The 20,981-nt window shown below is 36.7% G+C and overlaps 1 protein-coding gene across 1 annotated transcript in view; it reads right to left on the bottom strand.

The window, feature by feature from the left end:
* The window catches only part of LOC136265055 (uncharacterized), a 170,653-nt gene extending 157,451 nt beyond the window's left edge, over nucleotides 1-13,202 (bottom strand). Inside the window, exon 1 of the mRNA XM_066059845.1 lies at nucleotides 13,090-13,202. The gene's annotated coding sequence lies outside the window, so the exon portion shown is untranslated. The remainder of the gene's footprint in view (nucleotides 1-13,089) is intronic.
* Nucleotides 13,203-20,981: the final 7,779 nt, after the last annotated feature.

Raw genomic sequence — 20,981 nt, 5'->3', positions numbered from 1 at the left:
AGCTCAGTTAAAAGAGGTTTCCTTGTAAAAAGTTCAGCTACAAACAAATCACCCTGTAGAGAGATAAGTAAGAAGAAGTTACCTTGTAGATCGTTCTGCTACAAACAATTCACCCTGTAAAGAGATCAGCTAGAAGAAGTTACCTTGTAGAGAGTTCAGCTACAAAGAAACCATCATGTAGAGAATTCAGCCGCAAACAAATCATGTATAGAGAGTTCAGCTACGAACAAATCTCCCTGTAGAGAGATCAGCTAGAAGAAGTTTCCTTGTAGAGAGTTCTGCTACAAACAAATCACCCTGTAGAAAGATCAGCTAGAAGAAATCACCTCGTAGAGAGTTCAGCTTCAAAGAAACAATCATGTGAGAGTTCAGGTACAAACAAATTGTCCTGTAGAGAGATCAGCTAGAAGAAGTTACCTTGTAGAGAGTTCAGCTACAAAGAAACCATCATGTAGATAGTTCAGGTACAAACAAATCACCCTGTAGAAAGATCAGCTATAGAAGAAATCACCTTGTAGAGAGTTCAGCTACAAAGAATCTATTGTGTAGAGAGTTTAACTACAAACAAATCACCCTGTAGAAAGATCAGCTATAGAAGAAATCACCTTGTAGAGAGTTCAGCTACAAAGAAACCATCATGTAGAGAGTTCAGCTACAAACAAATCGGCCTGTAGAGAGATCAGCTAGAAGAAATTACCTTGTAGAGAGTTCAGCTATAAAGAAACAATCATGTAGAGAGTTCAGCTGCAAACAAATCACCTGTAGAGAGTTCAGCTAGAAACAAGTCACCCTGTAGAGAGATCAGCTAGAAACAAGTCACCTTGTAGAGAGTTCAGCTAGAAGAAGTAACATTGTAGAGCTACAAAGAAGCTACCATGTAGAGTTCAGCTGCAAACAAATCACCCTGTAGAGAACTCAGCTACAAACAAATCGCCCTGTAGAAAGATTAGCTAGAAGAAGTTACCTTATAGGGAGTTCAGCTATGAACAGATCACCCTGTAGAGAGTTCAGCTACAAACAAATCACCCTGTAGAGAGTTAAGTTACAAAGAAACCACCATGTAGAGAGTTCAGCTGCAAAAAAAATCAATCACTCTGTAGAGAGTTCAGCTAGAAGAAGTCACCTTGTAGAGAGTTAAGCTGCAAATAAATCACCCTGTAGAGAATTCAGCTACAAACAAATCACCCTGTAGAAAGATCAGCTAGAAGAAGTTACCTTGTAGAGAGTTCAGCTACAAAGAAACCACCATGTAGAGAGTTCAGCTGCAAACAAATCACCTGTAGAGAGTTCAGCTAGAAACAAGTCACCCTGTAGAGAGATCAGCTAAAAACAAGTCACCCTGTAGAGAGATCAGCTAAAAACAAGTCACCCTGTAGAGAGTTCAGCTAGAAGAAGTCACATTGTAGAGAGTTCAGCTACAAAGAAACTACCACGTAGAGAATCCAGCTGCAAACAAATCATCCTGTAGAGAGTTCAGCTAGAAGAAGTCACCTTTTAGAGAGTTCAGCTACAGAGCAACCACCATGTAAAGGGTTCAGCTGCAAAAAACTCAATCACCTTGTGGAAAGATCGGCTAGAAGAAGTTACCTTGTAGAGAGTTCAGCTACAAAGAAACCACCATGTAGAGAGTTCAGCTGCAAACAAATCACCTGTAGAGAGTTCAGCTAGAAACAAGTCACCCTGTAGAGAGTTCAGCTAGAAGAAGTCACATTGTAGAGAGTTCAGCTACAATGAAACTCCCATGTAGAGAGTTCAGCTGCAAACAAATCACCCTGTAGAGAACTCAGCTACAAACAAATATGCAGTGAAAAAGATCAGCTAGAAGAAGTTACCTTGTAGAGAGTTCAGCTACAACGAAACCACCATGTAGAGAGTTCAGCTACAAACAAATCACCTGTAGAGAGTTCAGCTATGAACAGATCACCCTGTTGAGAGTTCAGTTAGAAACAAGGAATCCTGTAGAGAGATCACCTAGAAGTATCGCCTTGTAGAGTTCAGCTACAAACAAATCACCTGTAGAGAGTTCAGCTACAAACAAATCACCCTGTAGAGAGATCAGCTAGAAGAAGTTACCTTGTAGGGATTTCAGCTACAAACAAATTACCCTGTAGAGAGTTCAGCTACAAAGAAACTATTCTGTAAAGAGCTCAGCTGCAAACAAATCACTTGTACAGAATTCAGCTACAAACAAATCGCCCTGTAGAGAGATCAGCTAGAAGAAATTACCTTGTAGATAGTTCAGCTACAAACAAATCACCCTGTAGAAAGATCAGTTAGAAGAAGTTACCTTGGAGAAAGTTCAGCTACAAAGAAACCATTTTGTAAAGAGCTCAGCTGCAAACAAATCACCTGTACAGAATTCAACTACGAACAAATCACCCTGTAGAGATCAGCTATAAGAAGTTACCTTGTAGATAGTTCAGCTACAAACAAATCTCCCTGTAGAGAGATCAGCTAGAAGAAATTACCTTGTACATAGTTCAGCTACAAAGAAACCACCATGTAGAGAGTTCAGCTGCAAAGAAATCACCCTGTAGAAAATTCTGCCAGAAACAAATTGCCCTGTAGAAAGATCAGTTAGAAGAAGTTACCTTTTAGAGAGTTCAGCTACAAAGAAACCATTCTGTAAAGAGCTCAGCTGCAAACAAATCACCTATACAAAATTCAGCTACAAACACATCACCCTGTAGAGAGATCAGCTAGAAGAAGTTACCTTGTAGATCGTTCAGCTACAAACAATTCACCCTGTAGAGAGAGCAATTAGAAGAAGTCACCTTGTAGAGTGTTCAGTTACAAAGAAACCACCATGGAGATTTCTGTAATCAATATATGTGACCGGATTTGCGAAAAGGGGTCTTCCACACACATCCAATTCCGTAAATGTTGGAGACCATAACTCAGTGTTCAAGTAACATATTAACCTGAACATTTCACCATGTATTCAGCTATAGTGGTGCTCACCACTGCCCAAATATCAAGGCAATAGCTCTTTCCAATCTGAAGTTATCAATTGTCAAAGTTGGCAAATTGGACCCCTTTTCGCAAATCCGGTCACATATGTATTATACAGTATATATAATTTGTACATTTACTGATAAAATATTTAAAGTACATCTACTTCATCTTTTCTTCTTCCTGTAGTAAAGAAAAAAACATAGGTTAAAAAAGTCCCAAAGCTGGCCATAGGCCGGCTTTGGGGTATACAAATACAAAAAGAAATGAAATCTAATCCAAAACAGCCAAGCTGTAAAAAAAGTGTGCGGCCCTCAGAAAGGCTGTGGTGAAAAAAGATGTGAAATCCAAGGTGGCGGCCAAGAAATGGCTGTGATGGTAGGTTAGTGGTAAAAATTTTAATAACGACAATTCAGGTGAATTTTTGTGAAGCGGCACAAAAATTCACCTGAATTGTCATTATTAAAATTTTTACCACTAACCTACCATCACAGCCATTTCTTGGCCGCCACCTTGGATTTCACATCTTTTTTCACCACAGCCTTTCTGAGGGCCGCACACTTTTTTTACAGCTTGGCTGTTTTGGATTAGATAGTATATACTAGTGATGTGCGATATTAGGATTTTGGTTTCGGTACGGTATTGGTATGATATTTCATAAAATATTGAAATTTCGATACTTTTTCAGTATTTTTTTCCTTTTGATTAATTGCATTAGCAGTCAAATATTTACAGTTATGCTTTAAATAGAATTTGTGGTGAAGCTAATAACAAGCCTTGAAAACTGGTAGATGCCTTGTAAAATGGCTAAACTGTACAAAACTGAGTTTCATTTCTGTTGTGAGTACACTATCACACACCAAACGTTGTTAATTATCAAAATATTATTCAATATATTGAAAAATATTAACTGTACAATAAATATTGATATCAGTTATAAAAATATTGAGATGGTATCGGTATTGAAAAAATATTGAAATGTCGGTAATTTTTCGGTATATTGCACATCACTAGTATATACTACTGTACCATGGTACGGCAGTATATACTATCTATGGTGCTACAAATGAAGAACGCCTCTGCAATCAATTCAGTCACCACGGAAAATACAGACAATTCCCATTTACAAATAGGAAGCCATCCATCGCGCTACCACAAATTGACACCTTGGACTGTCAGCAGAAATAAATGGGACACAAAGGAGGACAAAGGTAAGTCCATGAAGCATGCATTGTACGTACTGCAGTATGGCAAAAGGCACATCTACGGATGAAGTGATGTTGAACAGTGAGAAAATCAAGCCCGCCATTATCGAGTTACACTTGTCTAAAGGCATCTGGCAGGCAGGCAGTCAGTAGCAAATTCCATTGAATAAACTTTTTAAAAAATTGTAGCTACCTATTGGAAGTATTTAAGATTGTGCTGAATGAGCCTAATCAACACTGCCAAGGCACCAAGATGGTATTGTGAAGCTGGCTTTTGGGTGATATTTTTGGTCAGAAAAACCCAAACCTCCATGATCCCTAATATGCAGTACTTCCATACTATATGGCAAACAATATGGGAAGCATGTCTGCAATCAATCTTGAACTGGATAGGGAGACATAGAACAAAAATTATAATTCCTGGTTAATTCCTTGGGTTAATGTGAAAGCCAATATACAGTGTACAAAGCCATAGACAGACTACCTTTGCATTAAAAGTGGAACAATGGGATACAAAGAAGGATAAAGGTAAGTCCACGATGCTTGACATGTGCTTGGCCTTAGGCTTACACCAACTATGCCAGTATAATTTACAGCAAGCATAATAGGATGATTTTATGCAATGTGCATGCTAAAACACAACAAAATATGAACACACTATACATTACTACTGTATTTCATATCAAGAAAATGTGAAATGTTATTGCTATTATTTAAACTTCACAATAAAAAGATACTCTAATAGAGCAGTTACTTACTCTAATACAGCAATCAGGAAATGCTGAAACACAAATAACCAATTCTCAAGCATAAACTGACATTTGATGGTGCAATTTTGAGTATAGTAGGCTTGATTTTTAAGCACTACTCAAAACTACAATAGGCTGTTTCAAAGCATACAGTAATTGGCTCAAGCCTACTGGGTCCAAGCAACATAAAATAACGAACCTCATTATTGTAATATATAGCAATAGGTGTTAATGAGTATGCTTGTTTGAAAGCATCAATTAGTTAATTAGTCAATCATTCAGTATTAATGTTAAAAGAGCTGACATTGATGTTTCTATGGATACAATCAATAATTACTTCAATACTGTTGCTGTAACTATAATGTCCATGATGATTTGTTCTCACCTAGTGGGCATTACAACAAATCTATGCTTTGCTTCTACACTCATTGCTCACCTCAGTGCACTTGACTTAAAGAATTCAGCTTCCGAAATATACACATGTACATGTTTATAATGATCAGTAAATTGTTGTATTTTAAACAACATCCCATTAACATCCCATCAAAGCAATGAAGTTGGGTTTTATGCGTTGGAAAAATAAATGATTACAATCATAATAATTGTGACTGAAATGAAATTTAACAGTACAAATAATAACATTACAGTTGACAACAAGACATGCTATATACATGCAACCTCCTACATGTACTAGGTGTAACTATTCAGTATCCTACACAAACCAGTATTGCACAAACAAGTTTACATGCAACAAGATGAAGATTATGTTTGGCTTAACCACTTCACCTAGAAAAACAAACAACATCAGAGTATACTGCTCTTATTATTGTCTAAGTATGCAACAAAATTTGGAATTTTCCACTAGAGTAGGGACCATAACACATTGATAAAAAGTACTGAAACAAGCTGGAATAGTCAAAATCCCAGTAAAACAATAAGAAGTGTTATATCCCTACTGTGCTCAAGATACCATAATGGAAATGCACAGTAGGGATATAACACTTCTTATTGTTTTACTGTGATTTAATATTGTGCACTACTCCAACTTGTTTCAGTAATTTTTATCGATGTGCTATGGTCCCTACTCTAGTGGAAAATTCCAATTTTTTGTGTACTTGCTTGTTAACTTTTTAAATAAAATATGACTGGTGAACCCAAGCATACCGCATAAAAAGAAACAGTGCCGCGTACCCCAGCAACCAATTATCATCTGAAAAGAGGAGTATCCATCATGCTTCATTGTCAGCTATGTTCAACCAGTTACACAGCATTACGAATCAAGAAATGTTCGGAAAGAACCGGAAGTAGCCACTATGAAAAATACGGACAATTTCCATTATGAAGGGAAACAATTATGTGCTACCACCAAATCAACACCTTTCACTGTTAGGAAAGATGAATGGAACACAAAGGAGGACACTGGTAAGTCCATGAAGAATGCATTGTACGTACTGCAGTATGCCAAAAGGCACGTGTCCAGCTGAAGCAATATTGAACAGCGAAAAAATCAAGCCCATAGCCTTAGCCGTCATCGCGTTACACTTGTCTAAAGGAATCAGTCTGTCAGTCAGTAGAAAATTCTGTTTAATAAATTTTAAAAAAATTCATAGCAACTTGTTGAAAGCGTTTTGAGTCAATCTGAAGGCTTGTTTGGGCTTAGTTTTACCTAACCAACACTGCTTCATCGTCAGGGAAAAGTGAGGCTGGTTTTTGGGTGAAGTTTTTCTTGGGCCATACCTACACCTTTGTGGTCCCTACTAGATAGTACTGTATGGTCAGTAACAATATAATAACTCCAATGCTTACTCTCAAAAGAGTTTTAAAACTATTTTCTTAAAATCTTTTCCAGCAATATCTTGTCACATACATTTGTACCAAGTGTTATTCTATCTTATTTATCATCAAATCATGAAATTCAGAATGGGTATATCTGTTATACTATTTGATAGTTACTGTAAAGTGAGTTACGCTTGTCAGAAATATCTTGTTGTTTACAGTATCAAATTGAAAATAAAACTGACACTTACCATATACATTTGTAGTGCAACATCCAAAACATTTGATATCCATAATATCATAACCATTGAAATATTACTATAGAGTAGGTATGTGTATAAAACATTAAACAATGTGCTACACATGTATAATTGTGATCTGTTTGCAGTGTTCCAGTCATCCCTAAATATTCTCAAAGCCCGAGAATACTCACCCTAAAAGCTAAGGATGGGAAACTTTCTTGGCAAGCAGAGTTAGCAGTGTATGAAAGCAATTTAAACTGTATAGTAGGGACCACAAAGGAGTAGGCGTGGCCCACGAAATAACATCACCCCAAAACCAGCCTCAATCTTCTCTGGTGACTATGAGGCAGTATTAGTGAGGTAAAACTAAGCCCAAACAAGCCTTCAGATCGACCCGAAACGCTTTCAACAAGTTGCTACAGAATTTAAAAAAAAATTTATTAGACGGAATTTTCTACTGACTGAGTAAGTAAGTAAGTAAGTAAATAAGAAACTGACTGATGCCTTCAGACAAGCGTAACTCAATAACGGCTAAGGCTATGGGCTTGATTTTTTCACTGTTCAACATCGCTTCAGCCCAACAGGTGCCTTTTGGTATACCACAGTACGTATAATGCATTCTTCATGGACTTACCAGTGTCCTCCTTTGTGCCTCATTCATCTTTGCTGATAAGGAAAGGTGTCGATTTGGCGCGAGCACGTGCTTCCCTTCTAAACGGAAATTGTCCGTATTTTTCATAGTGGCTATTTTGATTGCAGAGGTGCTTTTCAAACACTTCTTGATTCGTATTGCTGTGTAACGGGTTGAACATAGCTGACAGCGAAGCGTAATGGATACTTCACTTTTCAGACGATAATTAATAAAATTGGGGTGCGGCACCATTTCTTTTGGTATTCGTAGATTGTAGAGGTGCTTCCAGAAAAGTTCTTGATTCGAAATGCTGTGTAACGGGTTGAACATAGCTGACAACCAAGCGTAATGGATACTTCACTTTTCAGACAATAATTGATAAAGTTGGGGCGAGCAGCGTCATTTCAGATGCGGTATGCGTGGGTTCTCCAGTCATAATAAAATTATTTACAAAAAAAGTTTACAAACAAGTACACACAAAAAAAATGGAATTTTCAACTAGAGTAGGGACCATAGCACATCAATAAAAAGTACTGAAACAAGTTGCAGTAGTCCATGATATTAAATCACAGTAAAACAATAAGAAGTGTTATATCCCTACTGTGCTCAAGATACCATAACGGAAGTGCACAGTAGGGATATAAACTTCTTATTGTTTTACTGTGATTTAATATCATGGACTACTGCAACTTGTTTCAGTACTTTTATCGATGTGCTATGGTCCCTACTCTAGTTGAAAATTCCAATTTTTTCGTGTACTTGTAGTTATATAAATAGATTGGCTGCTTACACTTGTCTACATCATGTAGAACCCATGTTTTTATATCAATAAATCCCTGTCTCTGGGATGATCCAAAAATTAATTTGAAAATTATGCCCTTGTATAATGATGGTAAAGCTGTACTAATTAGAGGTAAGTATAACCAACTAGAAAATGACTACAAACAAACAAAATGCCTTCAAGCGAGAACAAACTATAGGCTACATTATTAGTAGAAAATGTGGCTATTAATATTAAAGAGGTGCATCAGATTATTTTATTCACACCTCAGGAAAACATAGCACACAAGGGGGCATGTCAAGAGACTAGTACAACATGATGGAGGTGAAGCTGAATTTATAAGTGGTTTTGAGACAACCCTGAGTACAGCATTTTCTTCATACACACACTTCATAGGGGATGTTTAAAGTATTCATCTTCAGAGGGTGAGTCCTCGAACTGTTGGCTATCAGGCAACCAGTAAAGTGGCTGTACAATTTACAGTATTTCTAGCCTCAGAACATCTGGTCTAGCTATATTAGCAATTTACACATGTGATTATAGGTGCTGTCTGAATGGTATAATTTTCATCCATAACTGTACTGTAGTACGTATCTGCCCATATTACACTGTAAGGACATTATTTCAACACTTTCATCCTCCCATACAAAATGTAATATTGTGTATACACAATACAAGAGTGTCACATGGTTTATCATAGTATGATACAGTTCCTCCTTTCTTATAAATTACAATTTCTGTTACAGCAGCTTTTCTCAGTTATTGCTTGTATGACACAGTTGACATGTATATTATTAACTAACACTCTAAGGTGTACATGTGGTCATAGTTTTGAATACATGTGAGTATACAGAAACCTTGCAAATGTTTGAACACCACACATATTTCACACATACAGTATCCTGTATAGTTTAAACAATGACTCCCACCAGTGAACACAGAGTGTAAATTTATAATAATAAGTATAGGGTTGGGCTGTGAATGTTCTGTAACACAGAGTATAAACAATACAACTCAGCTAGACTAAATTTCATGTACAGTAATGTAGCTACATAGGACTTATTGGACCAATGTCTGCACCAGCTAGTATTAGGCAAATAATATTTCATCAATAATAACATACTTAATATTATAGCCAGAAAACAAACATATCAGGTATTACAGTCTTGAATAGACAGTATAGCAACTCTGTAGATTACAGAGCATCACTTCTACATTCATCATGTGATAATTAAGCCTGGCCATAACAGTACAATTAGGCCAGGCAAAGTTGATCTGTTGTTTCTCATCAGCCGCACGCATCACTTTCCAGTCTGCCACCTCTAATTCATTACTGCTATAATTGATCACGTGCGCTGGCGTTTCCCAACTAGCCATCATTTTCAGCCCAGAAAACATTTCTTCCTGCTCAAGAAAGGTGGTAAAGTGTAAGCATTAAGCTTTAAGAAAGCTTTTGATAATCCTTGTAGTGACAGATAACCTGCTTTTGCAGTGTGATTCAGGTGGCTTCCTTCATAATAAATAATGACTACCCTCTGACATAAAAAAATTGAGGAAATGACTGCTGAGAAACTGACAGCTGAGAAACTGACAATCTACTTTGCCTGCCTGGCCTTAAAAAAAGCAATAATCAGTCTAGCACTTGGTCTTTGCCTATGCTGATCATAGGAGAACATGTAAGGAGAGCCATTGTACTAGGGATTTTTATTTAGTATACAAACCATTACTTGCTAGCGAATTTTTCAATACAGTTCTAGTTCTTTATTATTCTTAAGACAACTTGTCCCCATGATTTGTATAGATTGTCTTGTCAATTTTATAAAAGTGGATATATAGGGAATGTTGCATTACATACACTGTACTGTAGTTAGCTTTGCATGCATGTAGAAGATACCATCTACTTATTGCTACCACCCATTTTCCTTTTACCAGTAAGCACCTGTGAACATATGTATCACAGTTAGTGTAAGTACTGTCAGTTAGTGTAAGTACTGTAACTTAAAGTTGACCAGCACCACACATTTTTTATAGTTGGCGACCTTCATAACCGAACATTTTCTACAGTTTACAGATGTTGGCATGGTTGTGAAATCAGCATTTAATTACGTGATCATAACAGCTTCAAGAAACTCTTGTAATAGGACAACAAAGAGTTAAAATCTGGTGGTGTGTGGTATAAACAGGCAGCAATGAGTAATGTGTACTTGCTATGCAAGTTTGTTATCAGGAGAGTTGCCCATGACTGTAATACATACTTTTGGTGGAACAAAGTCCTATTATTGTCACAAGAGACTATCAACAATTCACTGTACAATAAGGAGCAGTATGAGTGTGCTGCCTTCTTCGGCCACTGGGAACAAGACGAATGATCAATTACATATACAGTGTTTTGAAGTCACGCTACTATAAGAAAACGTAGTGTCTAGACTTTCTTTTATGTGGAAACTTTTACTTTAACTAGCCATGTAACACTGTTTGTTAACCTATGGTCAAACTTTGGCTTAATTTGTGTACAGCCAATATGCTGATTACACCACAGACTGGAGAAATATTCACACAAGGTCTTGTAGACAGGCTAAAATTCTTGCGCATCCATACAAATACTTACTGCTTTAGCTTCAATGGTGCAAAATGCACGGGTCCTTTGTTGCATTTGACACAGTCTTGTGTAATTACTGAGCAATTGTGGTAGGCAGTGAACAATAATTTACAGCCTGCTACAATAACTTGGAATCATTTTATTGTGGAATTACATGTATTGGCAGGTTATTTAAGCCAAGCAAAATGGCCTAAATGCTTGAAGGTAATGCAACAGCATGGAGTGTTTGGAAAGCCACAAGAACAGCCGCACTATAACTGAATAGGCTTGTTTACTACAAGTTCTTGTCAGTGTTACAACCATGACAACATTACAAGTTTGTGCCAGCTGCTAGAGCCTGGCTGATGTGGCTGTTGGTGATCAGATTCACACAGTGTCTAACGCTGTATAGGCCTGTAATAGATGATTGCGCAGAAGTTAAACGGCTTCCTTTCCATGTAACGTATAGGGTTCTAGTATTTGTTCATTTCCTTATCGCAATTAGTTTAGCCGCACCATGATGAATCCTTGAGAATATTCGAAGACTGAACCAGACTGAGCTGTATGTACAGGGAACAGTGCTCCTTCAATTCAAGAATGCTCAAAGGTAGGGCAACGTGGCGACGCAGTGAAAATTCGAAGCGATACTCCGCCTTTGATTCGTGTTTATTGGTTCTCAGACGTTCTCCCCCAGAGTTATCCTCGAGGTTAACAGCTACACTTCTTTACGCAACGGAGTGATGCTCTTTGTGGTGAACTTGAACATCGAGTTTAACGCACGCCCTTGTGTCTGGGATAGCCTTTGTGGTTAAACGCGAAAATATACTAGCCAGTCTGTACGTTATGCGGAAAAAAAGCCATTTAACTCCTGCGCAATCATGTATTACAGGACTATACAGCGTTAGACACTCTCCTCTCTTATTATTAACTCTTGGTGAAACTTTATAGAGCTTTGCTACCAAATAACGATGTGAACTGTAGGGGAAATACCTTATACATAAATTCATACCATTACCATTTTGTGTACAATTATCTTGTTTACCATTTTTAGTGGCATGATGTAATTAAAGACGCAACAAGTTATTACTTCATAAATAAACATATGTGAAATTAGCATTTGTGTGGCTTGGTATACTCTCCCTTTCAAATGAATGGTCATTCTGTGCCACTGTGAGGGGATTCTGCAGCCATTGACAGTTTGGTAGTCAACAATCGTAGACAAAGCACTTTTCAAGATGAGCCATATGCAATTCATTTTTTCAAAAATTAAAAATTAAAATAATTTTATCTAATAGCATGTCACATGTGTATACACATATTGAATAGTGATAGAAAGTATAAAGGCTTTACAGACTATATGCATATAAAAGCTTTTCCATTCATTATGGTAATAAAATAAAGTACATACAGTATATACAGTACGTATAAAACCTAAGAAAGGACTAAATAAGATAGCTATTAGGGTTGGAAGATTCTAAAATGAAATGATGATGTAAATGGCATTGCCAAGGGATTTGGTACACTAACTTCAACCCATTTTACATACTTGTAGTTCACTGTTATTCATAAACCACATCTACTTAAAGCAATTGCTTTACTAGTATAAGAAGGTGAATATGGCAGAAGATAAAATTTGTTAGATGATGAGATGAACAATAAACAAAATTTATTTCAGTTACGCTGTAAACAATTATAATTACCTAGACAGAAATATGACTAACTAGCTAACTGCACCTAATATGTGTCACACACGCACATGTCAAAATTCTATCAAAGTTATTAGCATGTAGCTAGACAAATACGTACAGAATCTAGCTACTGTATATTAGCTTTCAATTGTCTATGCCTATATTTTTGGAAATACCATGTATATATCACATTACATATATGTATACACTATGTATCTAGCAGAACTCTTTTCCTATGAACCATGTATTTTGAAACATTGCAATTATTTTACAACTGAGCTGGGTAATGTAATGTTACCAGGGATCCAAAATAGTTTGTGCAAGGTGTAGGTTTTCTACTGTAGTTTGATTATCAGTTACTTAGAGTACATAAGATGCACACGTGTAACAATATAGTACAGTAATAGCTACTATTAAATAGTAAATATGTCTAGGACTTAATCCTAGTCAGCATGAATTAATAAACTAAAGCTTTAAAAGACCATACCTTAAAAGGAAGTCCTGGAAGAGTCCTCAAAAAAGTCAGGCAATGTCCTTGCAATGGGAAGTTTAAGTACTGCCCACTACAATCAAGGTCGTAACCGCCGTACACTCGCCTTCACCAGTTCTTGGAAGTCACGAAACCATGTCAACACGCACGTGCGATGTCACGCTGCAGGTGGTCCCCCGCCGCATGTGGTCTGGCCGGACCAAATACGGTGCTTCAAGACAAGTCCGGCCGGACCTTGTAAAGTTGCTGCAGATGGTCCGCCCTGCTGCAACTAGTCCCCCAATGAAATCTTGACGATAGATAAGTATTTTTAACTCCACACAATCGGCTAAAGCCATTCTTCCACAATAGCTAGCTACACAAAAAAAGCAAAAAAACCGGGAACTACAGTTAGCTACAGTTATAAACAAGACAATACATCGGCATACACAAAAATACAATCATTACAAAAACTATTAAAATGGACATGGAACAACAAAATGACTGAGGAGCGGTTCTGGTGTCACAGTGTGATTGTTATCCCAGTTAGGCACTGGAGAGTGTACATGCACAGAAGGCATTGTCTGCCAAATTGAATCGATGGACTCAATGTTATAGTATTTTCCGTGTCACTATGATAATGGCAGTATATCATAAGCAAACAATGGTATCGGATCAGTGATTAGCCACCCAAGGCTCCTCCGCAGAGGACTAACATGGTCAAACTTCCTCAGTCCATAAACAACCCTAACAGCATGATTAACCATCCTCTCCAATCTGGACTGCAGATCATGACTAAAAGATGGCCCCCAAAAAGATGCCACATGGCATAGGTGAGATAGTACAAGAGACTGTATAAGAAGAGTTTCAGAATAGCCACAGGTAAATTCCTCTGATGGCAACCAATTAAGCAGTGTTGGGCAAGTTACTTTGTAAAAGTAACTAGTTATATATTACATATTATTTGCAACTGAACTATTTAGTTACAGTTACATATTAATAAAATAATTATAGTATAATAATATTACATATTATATTACTTTGTGTCCACAGCTTTAAGCTGTCATGTGTGAAACTACCACCTTATCACGTGCATGACATGATTGCGTTATTGGACAATGTGCAAATCTTGGTTATAAGTAAGAAGCTGGTGAATAATTTTCATTCAGTAGGCTTCATTACTTTATTGTGGCTAGGCATATAACTAACGACATTAATAACTTTGTTACTTGTAGTAATCAGTGGCGTAGCCAGGAATAAATCTTTATCGAGGCAAAGTTCATATATTGACCTAATTGAACGGGCCTGCTTCCTTCTGACTCAAATGATTCACAAATACTTTCAAGTATGGGTGGTACAACATTTGCAAGTTGACTTTCTGTTTGGACGGAAGAAACTGTTTCAGAAAACTCTGAACATTTTTCTACATGTCATAAGTACCTAATGCTCCAGCTTAGTTAATGCTACAGTGTTTATTTACTTATTTATTTTATAATTATTTGTTGATTAGCAAAACCCATCAATTAGGGTACAACGCTAATGTACAAAAATCATGTGTAGTGCATGGCTAACTAACAATGAGATAAATAACCTTTAAAGTATACCATGCTTCAATTATTAAGCTAGTTTAATTGCATTCAAGTGGCACAAAAACTGAATTACTCCAGAGATAGTATTTGAGTGGTCAGGCCATCCATGGACTGCAAGGAAGGTCATAGTCATGCACATTATACTTGTTATTGATCTGATGTGATGTTTAAGTCAGAGATTATCTCTTTCCTGTGATGCTCAACTGCATGTGCTAAGCATGTCAAGCTAGGGAGTTTGGGGGCATGCTCCTTCGAGGAAAATATATGCTTTGAATTGACATGTGGAGGCTACTTTTTATTGTAACTGATCTGCATGATCAATTAGTTCAATGCAATGCCATGCAGTTGACTCATTGGAATTTTTGAAAAGTAATTCAATAATAAATGTAAATGATTCAATGTAATGAGCACGTTCGCTAATCTGTGCTGTATGCTCCAATTTACATCACGATGACTGCTCTATTAGAGTATATCTCGATCTTTTACAATTTATAGAATCTATTATCGGAGAAGCGTGATAGCTCAGGTTCTAAAGGGAGGAGCGACTCGTCGGGATCACCACGTTGACGACTGATAGAATTAAGGCACGTGACATACACTAGAGTACAAGCACACATACGCACAGTACTAAGCAGGGCCAGAGCCTACGGTGACACGGTGCTGGACCACTTTTCAGCTACTTGAATTACAGTAATGTAGTATAAACGTTTGAGTAGAAAATCAGGAGAGCCTAAACTCAGGTCTACTCAGCATGTTGTTGAGAATTTTTACCGAGGCCGCAGCTGCCTTGGTTGCCTCAATGGTAGCTACGCCACTGGGCAAATATCACAAAAGGCAGTAAGCAGTGATTTAGAAACAAAAGTTGGTACAACAATTCCCAGTCACGTAATACTTACTAGGTTGACTTTTACTTTGAAGAGAATTTAAAAGTAGACATTATAGGAATGCAAATCTAGCCTGCTATAAGAGTCTAGTCTGCTTTTAATAAGCATTTTTAATTTATTGCAGGATACAACAGGGGCGGATCCAGAGTTTGGAAAGGGGGGTACCTTGCTGAAAACCAAAAAAAAAAAAGTTCACAACAATAATAGCTAGTAATCCTTTACCAAATATATCACGTCTGTTATGTAAAATAAAATCCTATTTATAGCTTCATAGGTAAGCTACACTGCCTCATGAACATTGTGACTGCTTTATTAGAGTAATTGGCTGCTCTATTAGAGTGTCTCGATCTTGTATGCAATTTCTTGAAGGGGGGGGGGCATTTGCCCCAAATTCCCCATCCTGGATCCGCCATTGTACAAGATGATAGAATGGGCTCTAAAATTACAGATTCTCTACTGAATGTTATGGAGTTTGAACGATTTAAATTGGCCAGGTGACCCTTGACCAGCCAACTCATTGTACGTAGTACATATAGTCAGGGTTGTAAGCCTTTAAAAAAGTCCTTTTTGTGCACTTTTGGATAAAAGCATGAAACTTGGCAAAATGTTTGTGTGTATGACAAAGATTATCTTTTGATAGGGAGCCACCTCAGACTTGACCTTTGGTGACCTTTACAGGCAATTTAATGTTCAAAAACTGTCAGTGTTGTCTCTATAATTTTCATGTTCGTATGATCCAAAATCCACAAACTTGGTGTCAAATTGAAGCATTTGCCCTAAAGAATAAGTTGGTTTTTACAGAAAGTCTATAGCTTATTCTGTTCTAAAGTTACAATGATTTTTGTGGTAAATTATGCCACTATTGTATTCCACCCACACACAATTTTAAAATATGTACAGATAGAAGATTTACTTTTTCAATACTAGCACAAGTGCTGAAGGTCTGTAGGACACCCGGTCCTACAGCCTGTTGAAATTTGTTGTGTTTGAAAAAGTGGAGAAAGGAGAAAAAATCCATGACTAGAATGACCTAGGCAGCCTCAAAATTGCAGCCATCCGAATAATGCTCAAATGCTTACAGGAGTCTGCCAGGCAGCCAGGATGTTCAATTTCACATAATTATATGCATTCATAGGAACTCTAGAGAGTGACTTATTATCTCAAAGTAACCCAGGTGGAACCAAATGGACAGTAGTATATTTATAACAGCACGAGTGCTGAAGGTCTGTAGGACAGTTGGTCCTACACTCTAAAGTATACTTATTCTGTATAACAATTTGACATGTTAAATAGGCACGATACTTAGGGATAGATCAATTGACTGCCATGGGTTACATGCCCATGTATGGGTCATTATTCCGAATGGAAGGTTTATGTACAAGGTACAATTTGTGTAAATTTTGCAAATTCTTGATCCACTAAATTTTAGCTGTATGAATTCACACATTTCAACTAAGCTTTCTGGATTCTGCTTTTATTGAATTGTCATAGTGAAGACAATTGCTTGTGTTTTGTAGACTAAAGTTTGCATTTGCAGAAATTTCTGTTGTAGACTACTTAGATTTTATATGAACTCACAAATATATAGCATCACTAATGTTTAGTATCTATCATAGAAGAAATTTGAAACCACCCTATATACAATAGCAACTCAGTATATTAGTGCATATCATACTATGTAAGCATTTTTCTTATTATATTTTTAAAGCTATTACTGTAAAACCTCTCTAATTCAATACCTATCTAATCCAGAATATCTCTGTAATCTGACACCGTTTGCTGCACCAATGAAACAATACTTTGTCTGTTTGATATTGCTTGATAATCCAACATCCCCACAAAGGTTTTTGAGCAAAGTAATGGGTGATATGGTAACTGATATATATATATAGGAAAATTCTACACCGGCAACTAAACTAAGTAAAATTGATTATTTGCTCATACATACCATATATAGGTACTGTCATGGTGCAGGTTTTAAAATTAAAACATTAATTTTGTCCAGTATGACTATTTATGTTGTACATTTTAAAATAAATTGTCTGAAATGTAATAACTTGGTAGTCTTATTTGTACAGTAAGTTACTGTGTAATGTCAGTATAGGGGTGATCAGTAATATGTGCAGATATTATAATGCTGTTTGGCTAGTGGTATTTATACTGCTATTGTAAATAAATTACCAATAGATGAATTTCATAATAAGGAAATTTAAACTGTTGCCCCTAGCAACCTGAATTTACATTATTTTGTAGGTGTGAATGTCAAAAGTAACATCTCCAATTTTTAAAAGGGTAGCATATATAGGTCATGAGATATGACATTTTAAAGTTTGCAGTTTTCCCATACATTATCTATGGGAGGGGGTGACAGTTGCCCCTTCTGGGCAATCACATGGATAATGTATGAGAAAACCACAAATTTCAAAATGTCATATCTCATGATCTATATACTCTATCATTTTAATATTTGGAGAGGTTAATTGTGAGATTCACAGCTACAAATAATGTTAAATTGAGAAATGACATTAATTGAATTTGTTGTTTTCCCACACATTATTTCTGTGATTGCCCAAAAGGGGCAACTGTTGCCCCCTCTCATAGACAATGTATGGAAAAATGACAAACTTTAAAATGTATATATTTCATGACCTATATATGCTATCCTTTTAAAATTTGGAGATGTTACTATAGACATTTACCCCTACAAATATTGTAAAATTCCGGTTGCTAGGGGCAACTTTAGTTATTTTGAAATTCATCCATTTCTTTACTATCTTATTGCACCAGGTTAGTAAGCACTGCTTAATGCTAGTTCCTTGTACTACCAATCTCAACACACCAACATAATGCTTGGTATACTGTATATACAGCTTAAGGATACACATAGAATGGAGAATTGTTACAGGGTGACAACTAAACATATACTGCATGCTTAAGTGTAGCTACTGGCTATTTTATATTCCATAGGCATCAGTACCATTTTAACCAAGTGTTCTATCTTATGTAGACAAGTATGCAGTGCGTTGTAGTGTAGAGTGTACATTCTATGTCTTGACCATTTTATGTCTTTTATAGAAATGTGGTCTCTTAACACAGGTGGTAACTATATGAGTATCATACTGCATGGTGTGCGTGGGTGGGAGAAAATAGGGCTACTTTATGCTCTTACAATTGGCCATAACTTTGCAATAGTAAAAGCTATGGAGTTTCATTAAATGTTAGTTTACTCTTCAGAGCAAGAGCATTAATTTGACACCAAGTTTGTGAATTTTGAACCATTTATAGGTGAGACAGATGAAAAACTGACCATTTTCAAGCATTAACATGGGTGTAAAGGTCACCAAAGTTCAAATCTGAGGTGGCTCCCCCTATCACAAAATAACCTTTATGATACATACAAACTATGTGGCAAGTTTCATGCTTTTATCCAAAAGTGCACAAAAAAGTCTTAGCACCCTAACTAATAATTTTGTGTGTGTGTGTGTTTGTGTGCGTGTGTGTGTAAGACCCTTCTTTGCAAATCTTTTCACATATTAAAATATGCAAACAATCAGAACCCTTGATCAACCAGAACCCTTGATCAACCAGAACCCTTGATCAACCAGAACCCTTGATCAACCAGAACCCTTGATCAATTCTGCATGGATTGTGCTTCACACATTTGCTGTGTTGTAGTGAGCTCTGGATGTTTGTGTAATCTTCTCTTATGTGTAGTGTCTCCTCAAACAGTGGTTACTTCCATGAAAAGCAATTATGTATGTGTTTTCAGACACAAATTTAGCATCATAATATGGCATAAACATGTGTGAATTGTGTACTTCCATAGATGCACTAATACCACTGAACAGATACTTTAGAAACACAATTAAACATGTTACTATATTGGTCAACCTGTGTAAACTTGAAACCTGTGTTTTACAATCTTGACTATACATGAACAAAACTGAATAAGCACTCTTAATTTCTACTTGATTAACCAAATCATTGGAGGGTTAAATGAAAGTGAAAATAATGTAGCCTCAAAGTATTCCCATATTGGTAGCCTCAAAGTATTCCCATATTGGTAGCCTCAAAATATTCTGGCACTAAGTGAACAGTATATGGAAAAGACACATCAGTTGTAATGAATCAAATGTTTTAAACTAACATGTGACAATTGCACACTGTCACTCTTTCAGTTGACTGAACATTTTGACAATCATAAGTACAGCATTTTACCTGCATACATATGGTATTGTAAATATTACAACTATAAGTACAAATCTATACAAAGTTTCATATTGCACCTTAGCTTGAGGACTTCCAACTATTTTCTAAATGAAACGCATCAACAAATAGTTTATGTGCAAAATTCATTATTCATATCAACACACAGGATCCATTATAGATTTTAAAATCACAGCACTCTTATACCCCAGAATGGTGTACACTGGTTTACTAGCCTACACATACATGTACTTCAAGAAGCCACTGTGCCATGTTTTTTGTCCCTGCATCTCTAGCCTCTGCTGTAGTTGTACAATAAGGGTTTGAGCGATTCTTGAAATATGTGGTCCTCAATAGTATAAGTAACTGTGAGAACTTTGCACCCAGCAGGGATTATGTGGTTGAATACATGCCAACTTTTATAGCCTTTTTGTAGTGTATGTACTTGGCTGCCTTTCAAATTTGGCATGTATCACATTCCATTTGTGTGGCCTTTATTATTTTGGCCTTGCTATGGTTCTGTGGTGTCCTGATATAAATATCGAACCAAACTAGGGGGTCTGGGCATTCCCCCACAGGAAATTGTTGAACTCTGAGATTGAATTCAGAACTAAAATTATCAATGCAAATTGTAAATATTGGTAACTGAAACCTATAGCTGACTGCTCTATTAGAGTTATTGTATTGACTGTTCTATTAGAGTATCTCAATCTTCCGCAAAACTGCAAGTGGCTGAAATGTGATCCGACAAAAACCGGACCACTTGCTATGGCCTGCACCATGCACTCAGTACCACGAACAAGATCACTTTTTGAACAGGTCACCTCCACCTCACCCAATACACACATGTACAGTTGCGCCACAATATGCAACATTTATTGGGGCCAGTAATCTGGCAGTGCCCAATCCTCCATATGAATGTTAGTGTCTAGAATACATGACTTGTGTTGTAGAAACCTTTCATCATTACTGATTGAAAAAGCATTTCCTTGAAAAGGTCAATATGAAAGCGCTTCTACTGACCCCATGACAACTGAAAAGCTAAAGGGTTCTTGGGTGGGTTGTTTTTCCAATTGACTGCAAAAGTCAAGTACTAGAATGCTAAGTTCTTATGTAGACATGGAAGGCTGGGTATTGCCAGCAGACTAATGCAACTGCTAGCTATCCTTATCAGTGTTAAATACTCTTACGATAACTCTTATTCTCATGTAGTATGAAATAAACTATTATT

The sequence above is a fragment of the Dysidea avara genome, chromosome 1 (genome assembly GCF_963678975.1).
Source record: "Dysidea avara chromosome 1, odDysAvar1.4, whole genome shotgun sequence".
NCBI lineage: Eukaryota > Metazoa > Porifera > Demospongiae > Dictyoceratida > Dysideidae > Dysidea > Dysidea avara.
Note: the sequence above shows the minus strand (reverse complement) of the source record. Positions and strands in the feature narration are given on the sequence as shown.